Below are 17,575 nucleotides of genomic sequence, written 5' to 3'. Positions count from 1 at the left end.
TTGCAGACAGAACCTTCAAAATGAGAACTTATTCAAAAACTCTTGAAAAATCGAAGCATTATTTTCTAGTCTCATAAAACGTCTAGAGATTAAAATACTGTAGAAATTTAAAGAAATCCAAAGAAAAATACAAAAAGAGGATACTAACGTCAGATAAACTTTGTTGTTTGAAATACTTTACACCGCAGAGGCAAATTAATGGAGTTTAATGCTTAGCAAAGTTAAGTATAAAATTAAACTCATTAAAATCTATGGCTACCAAGTTGTTTTTCCCAAAAGTTTAAATTGCTCAGATTCCTGAACGTTAAGATATACGCGTTCTATCTTATTTTTAAGAATTAATTATTTGATAAATTCAACTTAGCTTGCCGTTTCTGAAACGAAGAAAACTCACTCTGGTACAGATTATCTCAGAACGAATGAGAACACTCGTTTATATTTTGAAGATTTTTATAGTAACAGTTTTTTTTTGTTTTAACTTGATTTTTTAAGTCAACTTTGAATTGCAACAAGATTAAAGTGTTTTATAAAGAAACAAAACTGTTTTACACTCAATTCAAGATAGATTATACTATTTGTCTCAAGGTACTGATATGCTCTATTGTATATAAATTTTACAAAATTATTTGTCCAGCGAATGAGAGCAGCAGTGGGTCTGTAATAATGAAAATCATATTACAATAACTCAACGACAGTTTTTAATTTTCATTCTGCTTATTCCATTTACGTCAGATCAAGTTTATTCTGCATAATCGAAATAGTGACTCGGACTCCAAATCAGTAAAAGGGTACTTAAACAAGCAGAAACTTCCTTAGTCGATCAAGGAGTTTATCTTGCAAGATCTTGCGAGAAACTTGCAAGATTTTGTAAAAAAAAAAAGATGCATCCCTTTAAAAAGCTTTTCCAAGATTCTTGCAAGATCTTGCCAGATAAACTCCGTTGAGGATAACTTTTTTTTGGCAAGATCTTTAAAGAGCCGATTTTTCTTGGCAAAAAACAGCTTTAAACGCGAATACAGCCAAGTAGCGTTCGTGGAAGGAGGAAGCAATCTTAGCGAGGCATACATACACATAGCCCACTAGACGGTTGCCCCCAGAAAGCTTTTAAAAAATTTCGGATTTTTGTTTGATTGGCGGCCAATTTCAAGTTTTGATCGACAACTTTTACCTAAATCTCTCAAAATAGGAAAAGCACAATTTTTAAAAAATGAGAACACAGATTTTAAGACATAAATTCAATATAAAATAATTACTGAAGCAAAAGATGAATATTAGGTTGATTTAGTTTTTTCTATCAATTTCGTATTTTTTCTGTTGATTGTTCTGTTGTTGAAACATTCTGAGAACTCATTGTTGATAGTACCCGTGTCAGTGTCAAACTAACATTCCATCCATGAACATTGAAAATCAATAGTTATTTCATATATGATGCAGATCAGATACATGTCTACTTTTTGAATGCGCATTTGAAATACACATGTGCTGCATTTATGGCATACTGGACATGTGCATGTCTTAGCAGGTGTAAACATCTCAGATCTGGACCAAATATGTGCAGGCCTGGAACATTTCCGGCCAGACATGATTCAGAGATGGACCAGAAGTGCTCAGATATGTCTTCAAATGTGTGAATGCATGGTCAGGCATGCCGAAACACTTTTTTTTCTCACGCTAAAATTGCAAAACAAAGAGAAATCAGTTAAATTACCGTGAATTCAGGAAGGCAAAAAGTGAAAACTATACTTCAGCAAAGCGAATTACAAATGAAAAACAAATAAACGTTTTTTATGGATCCACTTCCATTGCAGTCATCAGAAGTTTTTGACCATAGTGTAGTTTCAGTGGGTAGCCTAAATTGTTTCATTGAAATTTTCAATTCAAAATTCTCTGGATATGTCCAATTCGTAATGTTTGTTAGAATATGAAGCACTAAAACAAAAATTTTTACGTTTCTTAAAACATCTGTTGCAATTCAAAAAATTAAACATTAAAAACAATTTTTTTGAGCGAAACCAAAAAAGGCTAAAAATTGAGAGAAAGAAAATGCGAACAGTATCATTTTTAAAGTTTTCGTCCAAAAAATGATCTAGTTTTTTAGTGTTCTTTCAAAAATTTCTGGTACAAAAGTAGTCTGTGGTTAAAACTGCGATTAAAAAAAAATGTTTTTTGGTTCCTTTAGGAAATGACAAATTGGCTATTCAAAATGTCCAAGTTTGACAAAAACTAAAATCAAATATTTAGTGAACACAAAGGCTCTAAAGTTTAAAAAACAAAGCTGAATTAAATGAGAACTTCAAAATTTTATCTTATTTTTCAAATTTGGAAGAAACAACGAAAATGAAGAAAGAAAGTGCTTTATAAAATCGAAATCTAGAATTTAGAAAAATTGAATCTAAAAAAGTTTATTGACTCACAATTCTGTTGCTCAAATAAAATTTTCTTTTTGGTGAAGCGAGATGGCATCTTACATCGCAGGAAAGTAACACAATGTCACCCAGAATGAAGAGGGCCCAGTAATTTGCCATATACGTGTAAATTACAAAAATCAAATGGGGCGGGGGTGGATTCAAGTTGGAGAGGGTTGTTGGGTTCATGGAGGGGGGGGGGGGCGGTGGTTGGGTGCTCAGGTGGGGGGGGGGGGGGGGTTGAGTGGGGAGGGGAGCAAAGGGACGAACGTTAGGGGGATTGAAGGGGAGCAAAAGGGCAATCGTTAGGGGGGGGGACTTAACGGAATCTTTTTGCAAATTGAGTTCAGGCTAAGAAATGGTTTAAGCCGTACAACCGCTTTGTAAAGTTTCCGCTTAACTCTCTTGATAAATGCAGAAATTATTGCAAACTTTGCACGACGCGCAAAACAAAAATAAGGCGGAAAAAAATCCATTTTAATGTGATTTCTTACTTGTTATAAAATACATTATAATGGTTTCCAAAAAAATTATAATGCATTTTGTTTCGGCGAGACAAAATGGATTTAAATCCAATTTTAAAACAATATTGTTGTCTGAACGTAACATGGGAATTGATTATATTTAAAATTTTATAGACCACGATAATCCATTATAATCGATTTGTTTTTACTTTTCTTAAATGGGGAACCCGTTTTTGCGGAGATCTTTTAAACTGTGAAGTTCTTACCCTTGAGTTGTTGTTTTGGCTTCTCTGGTTATGGTCATTTTCTTGAAGTATTTTGGATAATTTAGCCGGCATTTTTGAAACAATATAATTTCAAACAACCTGAAAAGTTTTTTTAAATTAAGTGAAACTTGAAAAAAAAATCTATCGTTTTTAGTTTTTCTAGAGTTGCAAAAAAAAGTCAGGTCTTTTAGAGGGAAAAACAGAACCGCTGACAGAACTCACTCCCGACTCCATTTCATCTGCCACCATTTTGGTTCCTTAAATTAAAAATTTTACCACCTAACGGTTTTTATCTCCCCGCCCTAACAATTTCTATGCCCCCACACGCACACTCTAACAGTGTTTAATCCCCCCATCCTAACCGTTTTTACCCCCCCCCCCACTCTAATAGTTTTTTGGTTTTTACACCATAACTCACCCCCCATGTCATCCCCCCCCGCCCCACAACTACGTATGATTAAAAACAAAACAGGTTTGGAAAGAGGCACGAAGTAAAATATGCGAAGTTGCGAAAAAATGCAAGAAAAACATACAATAAAGAGCTTTGCTCTGAGAAAAACTAGTTTGCAAAATGTAATTTAGGGCCAGCAAAATTAAATTATATTAGACGTGGACAGCAAATGCAGTTTTGAAATTGAGTGGCAAATGATAAACAATTGCGTTTGTGTTTGATGCGTCAATTCCGTCGCATTATGTTTGCTAATTGGAAATAAACTAAGTGGTTCAGTCTTTGTTCGTTTGTTCACTTTCAGTCACAACTGCTGGTTCATGTCTGAACAATGTCTGAATAATGTCTTGGCATTTTCCCGCTATGTCTGTATTACTCATGCATGACTGTACAGATAAAGATAAAATGCAGACATGTACACAGCTGATTATCAGCGACGAAAGGTTTTTGAATGATCATGTGTGCAACTGCGTCTGCACCTAGGTACGGGTAGAGACAATGGTAGTCGCGGCTCTCGTTAGGAGATGTCTGCGAGTGCCTTTGAACCAAAAACAACTAAGTATCCAATCTAGAGCCGCCACTTAGCCGCAAAGTCCATGGTCATGGGTGATGTAAATTGCTGATGGTTTCAAATCCCTCGTTGACCTGATAACGAATTTTTTTTTCTATTTTCAAAAAAAAAGAAGAAAAAAATTTGTAAAATTCTCGGAACCTTTCATCTTCCGTTGCTATATATTCATTTGCAAGATTGCATCTACTTGTCCAAAAATATGCGATTCAAAGTACTTGCCGTTTTAATAGAATGTGAGGAAACTTTCCTTTTGATTTGTTTTTGAATGAAAAACTGCCGTGAGGTTTGTTTTTGCCTTTTGTTCAGTTAAAAGCATACCAATACAGTTTGTTCCGGTTGTAGTATAGTTGTTTCTGACTATTTTCAAATTAAACTTAAGTTTAAAATATTTGTTTCGAAAACTTTTTCTAGCATTTTAAACTTGCGGGAAATTTGAGACGCCAATTTGACTGTTTTTCTTGCTTTTTCGCTCTGAAGTCGGCAGTGAAGTGGGAAATTGGCTTCTATTGATGACTTGATTTGATAGTTTTTATTGTTTGTTTGTTCTCGTTACTGATAAAAAGTCATTCAGTTTTTCAAGAAGTCTCAATTGACAACTATTAAACAAAACATTCGGATTTGTGTTGCAAAAACTTTTGTGTAATAGGTCCTCGCATGTTACGAAAATATTTCTGCATCAGGTCCTAGGATGCTTCTGATTATAAAATTTACAAAGCCTCAAGTTGATCAAAAAATTTTTCATCTTTAATACTTGACTGGTTTTCACAGTAGAACTATTCACAAAAATAGGTACAAAATGTTTTCACATATTTCTCCTATTCTGTTCCGTTGTTGCAACCTTGATCAAACCCATTATTTTCTAAACCGTCGAGACATGCAGAAGTGAACTCAAAATTTTTTAGGGAAACAGATTTTTGAATTGGTTTTTCCAGACGTTTCTTTCTCAGTCATTTTTGTACTGCACTACCTTAAATGAGTTTATTACGGAAAGCGTACTGTTCAATTTATGATTATGCTTTACTTAAGAAATTGGCTTTCATTTAAAAAAGCTGAAACATCAGAAAATTTCTCAGGATAAGTTTTTGTAGGACAAAATACACTTAATCAGCAGCCCAACTAGAGAAGCAGCTAAATCTATAACGTAAAATAGATAGCTGTTTTTTACCATTTTTCAAGCTCTACTGAAACAATTTTGCCCCAATATCACACCCTCAATGTGGTTATTTGAAAATTGAAGACACATTTGGCGAAGTTGTTCAAAGTGACATTTTCATTTCAAATAAAAAAACATGCGCATTGATATACTTCAGTGCGACCTTCAGTCAGACCTCTGATTTGGTTATTTGATTTACAAAGATTTAAATTTAAGTGAGGAATTTTTCTTATGTCCAATGGTGACTTAACTTCAAAAATGTTTCAAATCTTGTTATCAGCATTGATTGATAAAATTCCTAAAAAAATACTTTTCTTAGTCATAAAAATTAGGCGAACATTAAAAATAAAAAGATAAAAAATAAAAAAATGTGTTAACCGTGAAAACCAATTTTTTAAAATCAAAATAAACCAGCCAAAAGGCATTTTTAATTGTTAATTTCTATTAATTTGCGAAATAGATGATGCTCAATCCCATTCTAAAAAATTCAATCCAAATACAAAGAATTTTTTTGTGAAAATAGGGAAAACAGTACAAAAGCTTCGAACTACCAATGAGTTTAGAAATCGTTAACACAGTGACCAGCCAAATACTTTTGCAGAAATTAGTCTTTTAGTGAAAATTTTTTTTTATAAAAATTAAAAACAAAGCATCAGCGGACTGTGAAGACTGCAATAATCATAAATACTCGGAAATAAGTTGTCCCATTGTATCTACAAGTTCTTTTATATTTGGCATTTGGTATTTGTTTTTATGAACTTGTTTATTAAGCTCTCGAGATTCCAATGCTAACTTCACGGACCCGTCTTTTTTTACGGTGATGACGATCGGAGAAACAAAATATCGATCCGAACATTCTTTCAACTTTTCTATATGTCCCTGGGTTAATAGCTTATCAATTTCCTTGTCCACCTTTTCTTGGAGCGTTACCGGCACTCTCCGTCCCTTCTGCTGCACTGGTACAAGATTTTTGAAAAATTCCGCTTGAACCTTGTAGTTCCTAATTTTTCCGACTCTAGTAAAAAGTTTTGGGAATAGCTTACTGAAGTATAATTGCCATTGGTCCATCTGCTCATCCTCCGATTCGTTGTGCCCTTCCTCACATGAATTGTCTTCCGTCCCCTGGATGTTCATTACTTCCCCCCTTGGATCAGCTTGCTTCAACTGGAGTCCGAGTTTTCCCATCAAATCACGACCCACGATGGATGGTCTGGTCCCCCCAATGACTCGACTTCTGCTTTCGTCTTCCAGCCGTTTGATGCTAACTCGAGTTCCATTTTGCCCAACATCTTGATCCGATTGTTGCTGTAGTTCCCGGAATTCGTCATTGTCAGCGTCATCTTGTTTTAAGTTAATTCCCGCTCTTCCCACTGTTCTCCTCAAATCGTCTAATGTTAAGATGGATATCGGCGATCCACTGTCGATCCAGATGTTCATCGGGTGTCCATTAATATATATTTTGAGTTTAGGTCCGGCAACTTTCAATAATGTCTCTTTCTTCCGTCTGATTGCCATAACCATGTAGTCGTCGGAACTTTCTGATGACCAGCTGTGGTGTTCTCGTTTAACGAAACTTACTGAATTCGTTGCAACTTGGTGCCCCACGTCATCCGAGGGGGTATCTTCTTCCTCGAATAGCTCATCCCCTTGGATTAGTCCAACCGGTTGCCCCCCCTTGACTGTTGTTTTCCCCGGCAAGTCCTCTCAAAATGCCCGACCTTTTTGCAAAAGTTGCATGTGACGGCTCTTGCTGGGCATCGCTGTCGGTGTTCTGGTGTGAAGTTCGGTTGATCGCAATTGTAACATCTTCGTTCTTGCATTCGTTCTTGTATTCGACCTCCTCCATGATTTGAGTATTGGCCCCGTCCCCTTGGCATTCCTCGTCCCCTGGATCCACGAATATTGCTGATTGGTTCCGTTTTGATCTGCAGGGAGCCCCCTGGCGATGGATAAACCGCTCCCGTGGAACCGGATGCGACGCCCTTGTAAGTCTTTGCGTACTTGTCTCCTCTTTCATACGACATCGCGATTCTCAATGCTTCCTCCGGGGTCTTAGTTTCCCGACACAGCTCGTTCTGCGCGTCCCTGTTCCTCATATTGATTATAAATTTGTCTCTCACCATTTTCCGCTCCTGGGTGCCCAAATTGCATCTTGCCGCCATTCCGCTAAATTCTTCATAGAACGATTCTAAGCTTTCCCCCTCCTTTTGTTTCCTCGATAACATCTGGTACATCTCGTACGTTTCATTTCGCTCTTTCTGGAAGAGAGCTAAACAGGTATCCAAAAAACGTGGATATCGTATTGTTTCCATATTTAAATGTGGATGCTGATTGTGCAAGGCTCTCTGTCCCTCGTGTCCCAGGCATAGGTACAGATTCGATATCAGTGTACGTTCACCTTCTTCCCTTGGTTTGCCACCAATGTCACCCAGGTCATTAATCTGTGCTTCAGTCAATGTCGATGCAAAGTAAAATTCCGACGAGACTAGTCCATGTTTCGCCACCATTGCCCAATGAAATCGTTGTTTCCAGTGTTCCCATAAGAGTTGTGGTTCCGCCTGATTCGGAGGCCAGAAGGCCACAATTCCAAGGGGGTTTTTCCCCCCTCCATCCACTGGCTGCGCCATAACAAGAAATGATAAAACGATGGCTGTTAAATAGTGAATTGACTGTATTCTAGTTCGCATCAATAAGAGAGTGAACTAGAGGTCAACGCATAACAGCTAGACAGTTCTAGGCTGATTGACAGGCAGGTACCAAACTCACACTTAATTATAGTGTGAGAACTCTCAGAGATAAGTAGATAAAGAAATAGCAACTAGGATGAATGACAACTGAACATTGTAGCCCCTGACAATCTTTTGCCAAAAAATGTGGCTTTTGAAACAAATTATGAGCGAAATATTTCAAAAAGCGATCCAGCTATTAAAATTGAACCTACCACCTCTTGTAATATATCACCATTTTTTCACTTTTTTGATGTTCCTTATTTCTTTTTAATTGATTATATTGACTTTCTTAAATTATTTTTGTTAAACTACTTGAAACGCCATTGTTTCTGATAAATTGTCCAAGGTTTTTTCAAATTTTTTCTTTCCTTGTTCCTATTTTCTTTCCTTGTTCATCAGCATCTGAAATTGTTTTTAATAATTTATTTGCCATGTGAGTTTATTTATTGAGTAGATAATATGCAAGCACTTGGTGGATTTCGCAAACTTTATGAGCCTCTTTCAAACGTTTGATGCTTTAAAATTTGATAATCTATAACAGTTTTCCAAATTCGTCTTTGTTTTTATTCTAGTTTGACGTGGTCTGACTTAATAACTGTGCCATTGACCAGGACTGCTCTGATAAGTAGAATTAATTTAGTTAATATATATTGTCATCAACTGGGTGTCTTAATAAAATATATCTTCAAAAAGATCATGCACAATGTTTTCGCTGCCGTTTCTAACTTTTCAGCATGTTCTTTAAGTTTATACTTGTTATCAAAAACAATCCCACAATAACTACAACGCATACCTCCGAACACATACATCTACTTGCAAATGCGTAAACTTTGTCAAAACAGGGTCTCTATACTGTTTTGAAAAAGCACGCAAAACGAACTTGTCAAACTACAAAAAATGGTCCAAAAAATCATTTTTTTGAATATCTGTCCCCAGATCTTGGATCGGCGCCCTCTTTGAACTGTATTGTTTGTTGATAAGGCAAATCTGGTGGCATATCTTATCAAAAAACCCTCTTTTTCTGCTTGCTGCCCTATAGTGAAAAGTGCATGACTTAAGTACATGGTGCATACACAAAACAGTCCCATACAAAATAGTCCAATACAAAATAGTCCAATAAATTATGTAATGAAGGGAAAAATAGCCCAATACAAAACATATGTATAATTTCTAACCATAAGAAAGAAAACATGACGACAGCAAAAGATATAAACGTGCAATTACAACTTGTTTTGGTCCAATTATTTACTAGAAAGCGAGCTTTTGACTTTCGGGCTGAAACCTTACATCATTTATGGAGACTATGGTGAATTCCAACTATAGTTGGTTTTTTTTAACTATATGGACTTAGATCTTTCCATTTGCTAGGTTCTACAGCGCTGATTTAAACTAATCGGAAAAGACAAACAAAATTTCAAACTTTAAACACGCTTTCTCAAATTGGTTGAACATGAGACAAAATATGAAGAGAACAAAAAGTTACTTAGAATTTCACCAAACTTGTTATCAAGCAATTGGTTTTGCAAACTTCGGAATCAAAAGCTTTCGCGTATTAATTGTTGAGAAAGTGAAATCAAAAAAGTCTCTTACATAGCCCATCAAAAATTTAGAAACGTAAAATCTCTATAAATTGTGCAACTAAATTGAAATTTGTTTTTAAGCAAAGACTTTAAGTTTTTGATATGTTAAAGCTGACTTTTTTGGCTAATAATCATAAATATATTCACCTATACAGTTGAAGATTAGCCTTTTAAAAGTTTGTTGGGCTGTGTAAGAAGCTTCTTTTGATACAAGTTTCTTATTTATCATCAATTAATTTGAAAGTTTCAGCGTAATTCTTAATCAACTAAAAAAATGACCCATTTGGGGGTAAAAATTTGGGTCCGAGTTTCGTTTAAAAAACTGCGAAAAAAATAATTCTGGTGAATTTAGTTCTGTTCACTGTTAGTCTAAACTTAACCCAACTTGAGAAAAACGCATTTGAAGTTCCAAATTTTGTTCGTTATGACCGGATAATTGAAGTCAACACTGTAGTTTGAGAGCAGATTGAGTATGACTGAATTCGTTGCAACTTGGGGCCCCACGTCATCCGAGGGGGTATCTTCTTCCTCGAATAGCTCATCCCCTTGGATTAGTCCAACCGGTTGCCCCCCTTGACTGTTGTTTTCCCCGGCAAGTCCTCTCAAAATGCCCGACCTTTTTGCAAAAGTTGCATGTGACGGCTCTTGCTGGGCATCGCTGTCGGTGTTCTGGTGTGAAGTTCGGTTGATCGCAATTGTAACATCTTCGTTCTTGCATTCGTTCTTGTATTCGACCTCCTCCACGATTTGAGTATTGGCCCCGTCCCCTTGGCATTCCTCGTCCCCTGGATCCACGAATATTGCTGATTGGTTCCGTTTTGATCTGCAGGGAACCCCCTGGCGATGAATAAACCGCTCCCGTGGAACCGGATGCGACGCCCTTGTAAGTCTTTGCGTACTTGTCTCCTCTTTCATACGACATCGCGATTCTCAATGCTTCCTCCGGGGTCTTAGTTTCCCGACACAGCTCGTTCTGCGCGTCCCTGTTCCTCATATTGATTATAAATTTGTCTCTCACCATTTTCCGCTCCTGGGTGCCCAAATTGCATCTTGCCGCCATTCCGCTAAATTCTTCATAGAACGATTCTAAGCTTTCCCCCTCCTTTTGTTTCCTCGATAACATCTGGTACATCTCGTACGTTTCATTTCGCTCTTTCTGGAAGAGAGCTAAACAGGTATCCAAAAAACGTGGATATCGTATTGTTTCCATATTTAAATGTGGATGCTGATTGTGCAAGGCTCTCTGTCCCTCGTGTCCCAGGCATAGGTACAGATTCGATATCAGTGTACGTTCACCTTCTTCCCTTGGTTTGCCACCAATGTCACCCAGGCCATTAATCTGTGCTTCAGTCAATGTCGATGCAAAGTAAAATTCCGACGAGACTAGTCCATGTTTCGCCACCATTGCCCAATGAAATCGTTGTTTCCAGTGTTCCCATAAGAGTTGTGGTTCCGCCTGATTCGGAGGCCAGAAGGCCACAATTCCAAGGGGGTTTTTCCCCCCTCCATCCACTGGCTGCGCCATAACAAGAAATGATAAAACGATGGCTGTTAAATAGTGAATTGACTGTATTCTAGTTCGCATCAATAAGAGAGTGAACTAGAGGTCAACGCATAACAGCTAGACAGTTCTAGGCTGATTGACAGGCAGGTACCAAACTCACACTTAATTATAGTGTGAGAACTCTCAGAGATAAGTAGATAAAGAAATAGCAACTAGGATGAATGACAACTGAACATTGTAGCCCCTGACAATCTTTTGCCAAAAAATGTGGCTTTTGAAACAAATTATGAGCGAAATATTTCAAAAAGCGATCCAGCTATTAAAATTGAACCTACCACCTCTTGTAATATATCACCATTTTTTCACTTTTTTGATGTTCCTTATTTCTTCTTAATTGATTATATTGACTTTCTTAAATTATTTTTGTTAAACTACTTGAAACGCCATTGTTTCTGATATATTGTCCAAGGTTTTTTCAAATTTTTTCTTTCCTTGTTCCTATTTTCTTTCCTTGTTCATCAGCATCTGAAATTGTTTTTAATAATTTATTTGCCATGTGAGTTTATTTATTGAGTAGATAATATGCAAGCACTTGGTGGATTTCGCAAACTTTATGAGCCTCTTTCAAACGTTTGATGCTTTAAAATTTGATAATCTATAACAGTTTTCCAAATTCGTCTTTGTTTTTATTCTAGTTTGACGTGGTCTGACTTAATAACTGTGCCATTGACCAGGACTGCTCTGATAAGTAGATTTAATTTAGTTAATATATATTGTCATCAACTGGGTGTCTTAATAAAATATATCTTCAAAGAGATCATGCACAATGTTTTCGCTGCCGTTTCTAACTTTTCAGCATGTTCTTTAAGTTTATACTTGTTATCAAAAACAATCCCACAATAACTACAGCGCATACCTCCGAACACATACATCTACTTGCAAATGCGTAAACTTTGTCAAAACAGGGTCTCTATACTGTTTTGAAAAAGCACGTAAAACGAACTTGTCGAACTACAAAAAATGGTCCAAAAAATCATTTTTTTGAATATCTGTCCCCAGATCTTGGATCGACGCCCTCTTTGAACTGTATTGTTTGTTGATAAGGCAAATCTGGTGGCATATCTTATCAAAAAACCCTCTTTTTCTGCTTGCTGCCCTATAGTGAAAAGTGCATGACTTAAGTACATGGTGCATACACAAAACAGTCCCATACAAAATAGTCCAATACAAATTAGTCCAATAAATTATGTAATGAAGGGAAAAATAGCCCAATACAAAACATATGTATAATTTTTAACCAAAAGAAAGAAAACATGACGACAGCAAAAGATATAAACGTGTAATTACAACTTGCTTTAGTCCAATTATTCACTAGAAAGCGAGGTTTTGACCTTCGGGCTGAAACCTTACATCATTTTTGGGGACTATGGTGAATTTCAACTATAGTTGTTTTTTTAACTATATGGACTTAAATCTTTCCATTTACTAGGTTCTATAGCGCTGATTTAAACTAATCGGCACAGACGAACAAAATTGCAAACTTTAAACACGTTTTCTCAAATTAGCTGAACATGAGACAAAATATGAAGAGAACAAAAGTTGCTTAGAATTTCACCAAACTTATTATCAAACAATAGCTTTAAACGCGAATACAACCGAGTAGCGTTCGTGGAAGGAGGAATCAATCTTAGCAAGGCCTCCAAAAAGCTTTAAAAAATTTCGGATTTTTATGATTGGCGGCTATGTTTAAGTTTTGATCGACAATTGTTACCTTAATCTCTCAAAATAGGAAAAACACAATTTTTAACACATGACAAATAAACATATTCACCTACACAGTGGAAAATTAACCTTTTAAAAGTTAGTTGGGTTGTATAAGAAGCTTCTTTTGATACAAATTTCTTATTAATCATCCATTAATTTGAAAGTTTCAGCGTAATTCTTGATCAACTAAAAAAATTACCCATTTGGGGGTGAAAACTTGGGTCTGATTTTGTTTGAAAACTGCAAAAAACTAATTCTGGTGAAACTCTAGACAACTTTATTTCAATTCACTTTTAGTCTAAACTTAACCCATTTTGAAAAAAAAAACGCATTTGAATTTCCAAATTTTGTTCGTTATGACCCGATAATTGAAATCAGCACTTTAGTTTGAGTATGATTGAAAAAAATGATGTTGCACGTTTTTGATGTTGCACGTTTCGAGTTTTATGCTGCAATTATGTTGCAAGTATGTTGCAGACAGCACCTTTAAAATGAGAACTTATTCAAAAACTCTCAAAAAATCCAATCATTTATTTTTTAGTCACATAAAACGTCTAGAAAATAAAATACTGTAGAAAATTATAGAAATTCAAAGAATAATATAAAAAGAGGATACTAACGTCAGATAAACTTTGTTGTTTGAAATACTTAAATTATAGTTACTCCCAAAAACTTAAATTAACTGAAAGTTAAGATATACGCGTTGTATCTTATTTTTGAGAATTAATTATATCGATAAATTCAACCTAGCTCGCCGTTTCTTAAAAGAAGAAAAATCACTGTGGTACAGATTATCTCAGAAGAAATGAGAACAAGTTTTACCAAAATTTATTTGTCCAGAAATGAGAGCAGAAGTGAGCATATTACAAATGAGAGCAAATTACAACAAGACGGCTCGTATCACGGCAAAGCCCTGAATGTTCCGACTGCTTTTGAAGGTTTATGGAGCAGCAGTAATAACATAAAAACATTATATGAAATAAAATAAAATAAAAATTTTTTTTTCTAAAATTTGAAATTTTTTATGAAAATCATCCCCCAACACGCCATATAAAGTACAAAAAGATAGTTTTCGTTCCTTGTAACACATCAATTATGGCAAATAAGCTTCGTTCAACCAATTTGGAACGATTTATAAGACGGATTAAATCTCCGCTTACGCGTTAATAGCGCGAATTATATCGCGCGTTAATTGTCCCAAATTGGTCAAAATGGCCAAAATGGCAACCTTTAAACCCTCATAACTTTACGAAAAATGATCACAGGTGAAATATCTTTTCAAATTTAAGCTCAGGACAACAATACCTTTTGAATGATCTAAAAAAAATTCCGTCAAAATGGCTAGTTAAAAAGTCGAAATTTGTCTGAAGAAAAAAAAACCCACCCCGAGCACAAATATTCCGTTACTTTCGTATCGAAAGTCGGAACAATTACTCAACGGTTGATTTTAATTTTTATTCTGCTAATTCCATTTGCCTCAGATGAAGTTTATTCTGCATAATCGAAATGGTGACTCGGGCTCCAAATCAGTAAAAGGGTACTTAAACATGCAGAAACTCCCCTAGTCGATCAAGGGAGTTCATCTTGTAAGATCTTGCGAAAAACTTCTAAGATTCTGTAAAAGAAGATGCATCCCTTTGAAAGCTTTTGCAAGATTTTTGCAAGATCTTGCCAGATAAACTCCGTTAAGGATAACTTTTTTGGGCAAGATCATTTAGGAGTCTACTCTCTTGGCAAAAATAGCTTTAAACGCGAATACAACCGAGTAGCGTTCGTGGAAGGAGGAATCAATCTTAGCAAGGCCCCCAAAAAGCTTTTAAAAATTTCGGATTTTTTATGATTGGCGGCTATGTTTAAGTTTTGATCGACAATTGTTACCTTAATCTCACAAAATAGGAAAAACACAATTTTTAACACATGACAACATAAGTTTTAGGACATAAATTTAATATAAAATAATTACTGAAGCAAAAGATGAATATTAGGTTCATTTAGTTTTTTCTATCAATTCCGCATTTTTTATGTTGATTTTTTTGTTGTTGAGTCATTCTGAGAACTCTTTGTTGGTAGTAGAGACAATGTTAGGCGGCTCTCGTTAGGAGATGTTTTCGAGGGCCTTTGAATCAAAAACAACTAAGTATCCAATCTGAATTTTTTCAGAGCCGCCACTGATTTTTTTTTTAATTTTCAAAAAAAAATTGAAAAATAAAATTGTCTCAGAACCTTTCATCTTTCGTTGCTATATTTTCATTTGCAAGATTGCATCTACTTGTCCCAAGATATGCGATTCAAAATAGTTGCTGTTTTGATAGAATGGCAAGAAATTTCCCTTTTGTATCGTTTTTGAATGAAAAACTGCCGTGATGTTTGTTTTTGCCTTTTATTTAGTGAAAGTTATACCAATAGTTTGTTCTATAGTTGTACTATAGTTGTTTCTGACTATTTTCCGAATTAAATTTAGGTTTAAAACGTTTGTTTCGAAAATGTTTTCTAGCGTTTTAAAATGCGAGAAATTTGAGACGCCAAGTTTACTGTTTCATTTGCTTTTTCGCTCTCAAATCGGCACTGAAATATGCAATTGGCTTTTATTGATGACCTGATTTGATAGTTTTTATTGTTTGTTTGTTTGTCCTTGTTACTGGTAAGAAGTCATTCAGTTTTTCAAGAAGTCTGAATGGACAACTATTAAACAAAACGTTCGGAATTGTGTTGCAAAAACTTTTGTGTAATAGGTCCTCGAATGTTACGAAAATTTTTCTGCATTAGGTCCTAGGATGCTTCTGATTATAAAACTTACAAAATCTCAAATTGATCTGAAAATTTTTCATCTTTAATACTTGACTGGTTTTTACAGTAGAACTATTCACAAAAATAGGTACAAAATGTTTTCACATATTTCTCCTATTCTGCTCCGTGATTTTCTAAACCGTCGAGACATGTAGAACTGAACTCAAAATTTTTTAGGGAAATAGATTTTTGAATTGCTTTATCCAGACGTTTTCTTTTCAGTCACTTAAATGTACTGTAATGTACGGAAAGCGTACTGTTCAATTTATGATTATGCTTCACTTAAGAAAATTGGCTTCCATTTAAAAAAGCTGAAACATCAGAAAAATTCTCAGGATATTTTTTTGTAGGGCAAAATACATTTAATAAGCGGCCCAACAAGAGAAGCAGCTAAATCTACAACATAGATAGTTGTTTCTCACCATATTTTCAAGCTCTACTGAAACAATTTTGCCCCGATATCACACCCTCAATGTGGTTATTTGAAAACTGAAGACACATTTGGCGCTGTTGTTGTTCCGACTTTCGATACGAAAGTAACGGAATATTTGTGCTCGGGGTGGGTTTTTTTTTCTTCAGACAAATTTCGACTTTTTAACTAGCCATTTTGACAGAATTTTTTTATATCATTCAAAAGGTATTGTTGTCCTGAGCTTAAATTTGGAAAGATGTTTCACCTGTGATCATTTTTCGTAAAGTTATGAGGGTTTAAATATTGCCATTTTGGCCATTTTGACCAATTTGTGACAATTAACGCGCGATATAATTAGCGCTATTAATGCGTAAGCGGAGATTTAATCCGTCATGTAAATCGTTCCAAATTGGTTGAACGAAGCTTATTTGCCATAATTGATTTGTTACAAGGAACGAAATTTATCTATTTGTACTTTATATGGCGTGTTGGGGGATGATTTTCATAAAAAATTTCAAATTTTAGAAAAAAAAATTTTTATTTTATTTTATTTCATATAATGTTTTTATGTTATTACTGCTGCTCCATAAATCTTAAAAGGCAGTCGGAACATTCAGGGTTTCGCCCTGATACGAGCAGTCTTGTTAGGAATAAGATTTTATTTTCAAATAAGAAAACATGCGCATCGATATACTTCAGTCCGACCTTCAGTCAGACCTCTAATCTGATTATCTGATTTACAAAGATTTAAAATTAAATGGGAAAATTTTTTTATGTCCAATGGTTACTTAACTTCAAAATTGTTTCAAATCTTGTTAAAAGCATTGATTGATAAAACTCGAGAAAAAAATTACTTTTTCCTAGTCATTAAGATTGGGCGAACATTAAAAATAAAACGATAAAAAGTGAAAAAAATTTTTTTTAAACAAGACCGTTAAAACCAATTTTTTAAAATCGAAATAAACAAGTCAAAGGGCATTTCTAATTGTTAAATTCAATTAGTTTGCGAAATAGATGGTGCTCAATCCCATTACAATGAATTCAATCCAATTACAATGAATTTTTTTTTCGTGAAAAAAGGGAAACACTACAAAAGCTTTGAACTATCAATGAGTTTAGAAATTGTTAACACAGTGACCAAGCCAAAGACTTTTGTAGAAATAAGACTTTTAGTGAACAAAAATTTAAAAAGCAAAGCATCAGCGGACTGTGAAGATTGCAATAATTATGAACTCAAAATAATAAATCCTGCTCTACGTGGTTAATTCGCTAGGTTTTTTAATCATCGCTTTGTGGAGCAGTAATTTCCTTGAGCTTCAAAAGTTGCAAGAGTAATACGTGCTTTCTATTTAGTGAAAAAAGATGAACCGAAAGTTGAAGGCGGAAACTCTAGGCCAGTCTCTTTTCTTTCAGTTTTCAGTACGCCTAAATTTTACGCCAAATCAAATTGGATATCAATAAAAAAAAACTCGATGTTAGACTCAAATTTGGA

The 17,575-nt window shown here is 35.1% G+C and overlaps 1 protein-coding gene across 1 annotated transcript in view; it reads right to left on the bottom strand.

Annotated features, from left to right (window-relative positions):
• LOC134842330 (uncharacterized) overlaps positions 1-16,041 on the bottom strand; it is a 405,874-nt gene extending 389,833 nt beyond the window's left edge. The window contains exon 1 of the mRNA XM_063858614.1: positions 16,032-16,041. The gene's annotated coding sequence lies outside the window, so the exon portion shown is untranslated. The remainder of the gene's footprint in view (positions 1-16,031) is intronic.
• Between the last annotated feature and the right edge of the window lie 1,534 nt (positions 16,042-17,575).

Source organism: Symsagittifera roscoffensis, chromosome 3 (assembly GCF_963678635.1).
Source record: "Symsagittifera roscoffensis chromosome 3, txSymRosc1.1, whole genome shotgun sequence".
Taxonomy (NCBI): domain Eukaryota; kingdom Metazoa; phylum Xenacoelomorpha; order Acoela; family Convolutidae; genus Symsagittifera; species Symsagittifera roscoffensis.
The sequence above is the reverse complement of the archived record's forward strand: the minus strand, read 5'-3'. Positions and strand labels throughout refer to the sequence as shown.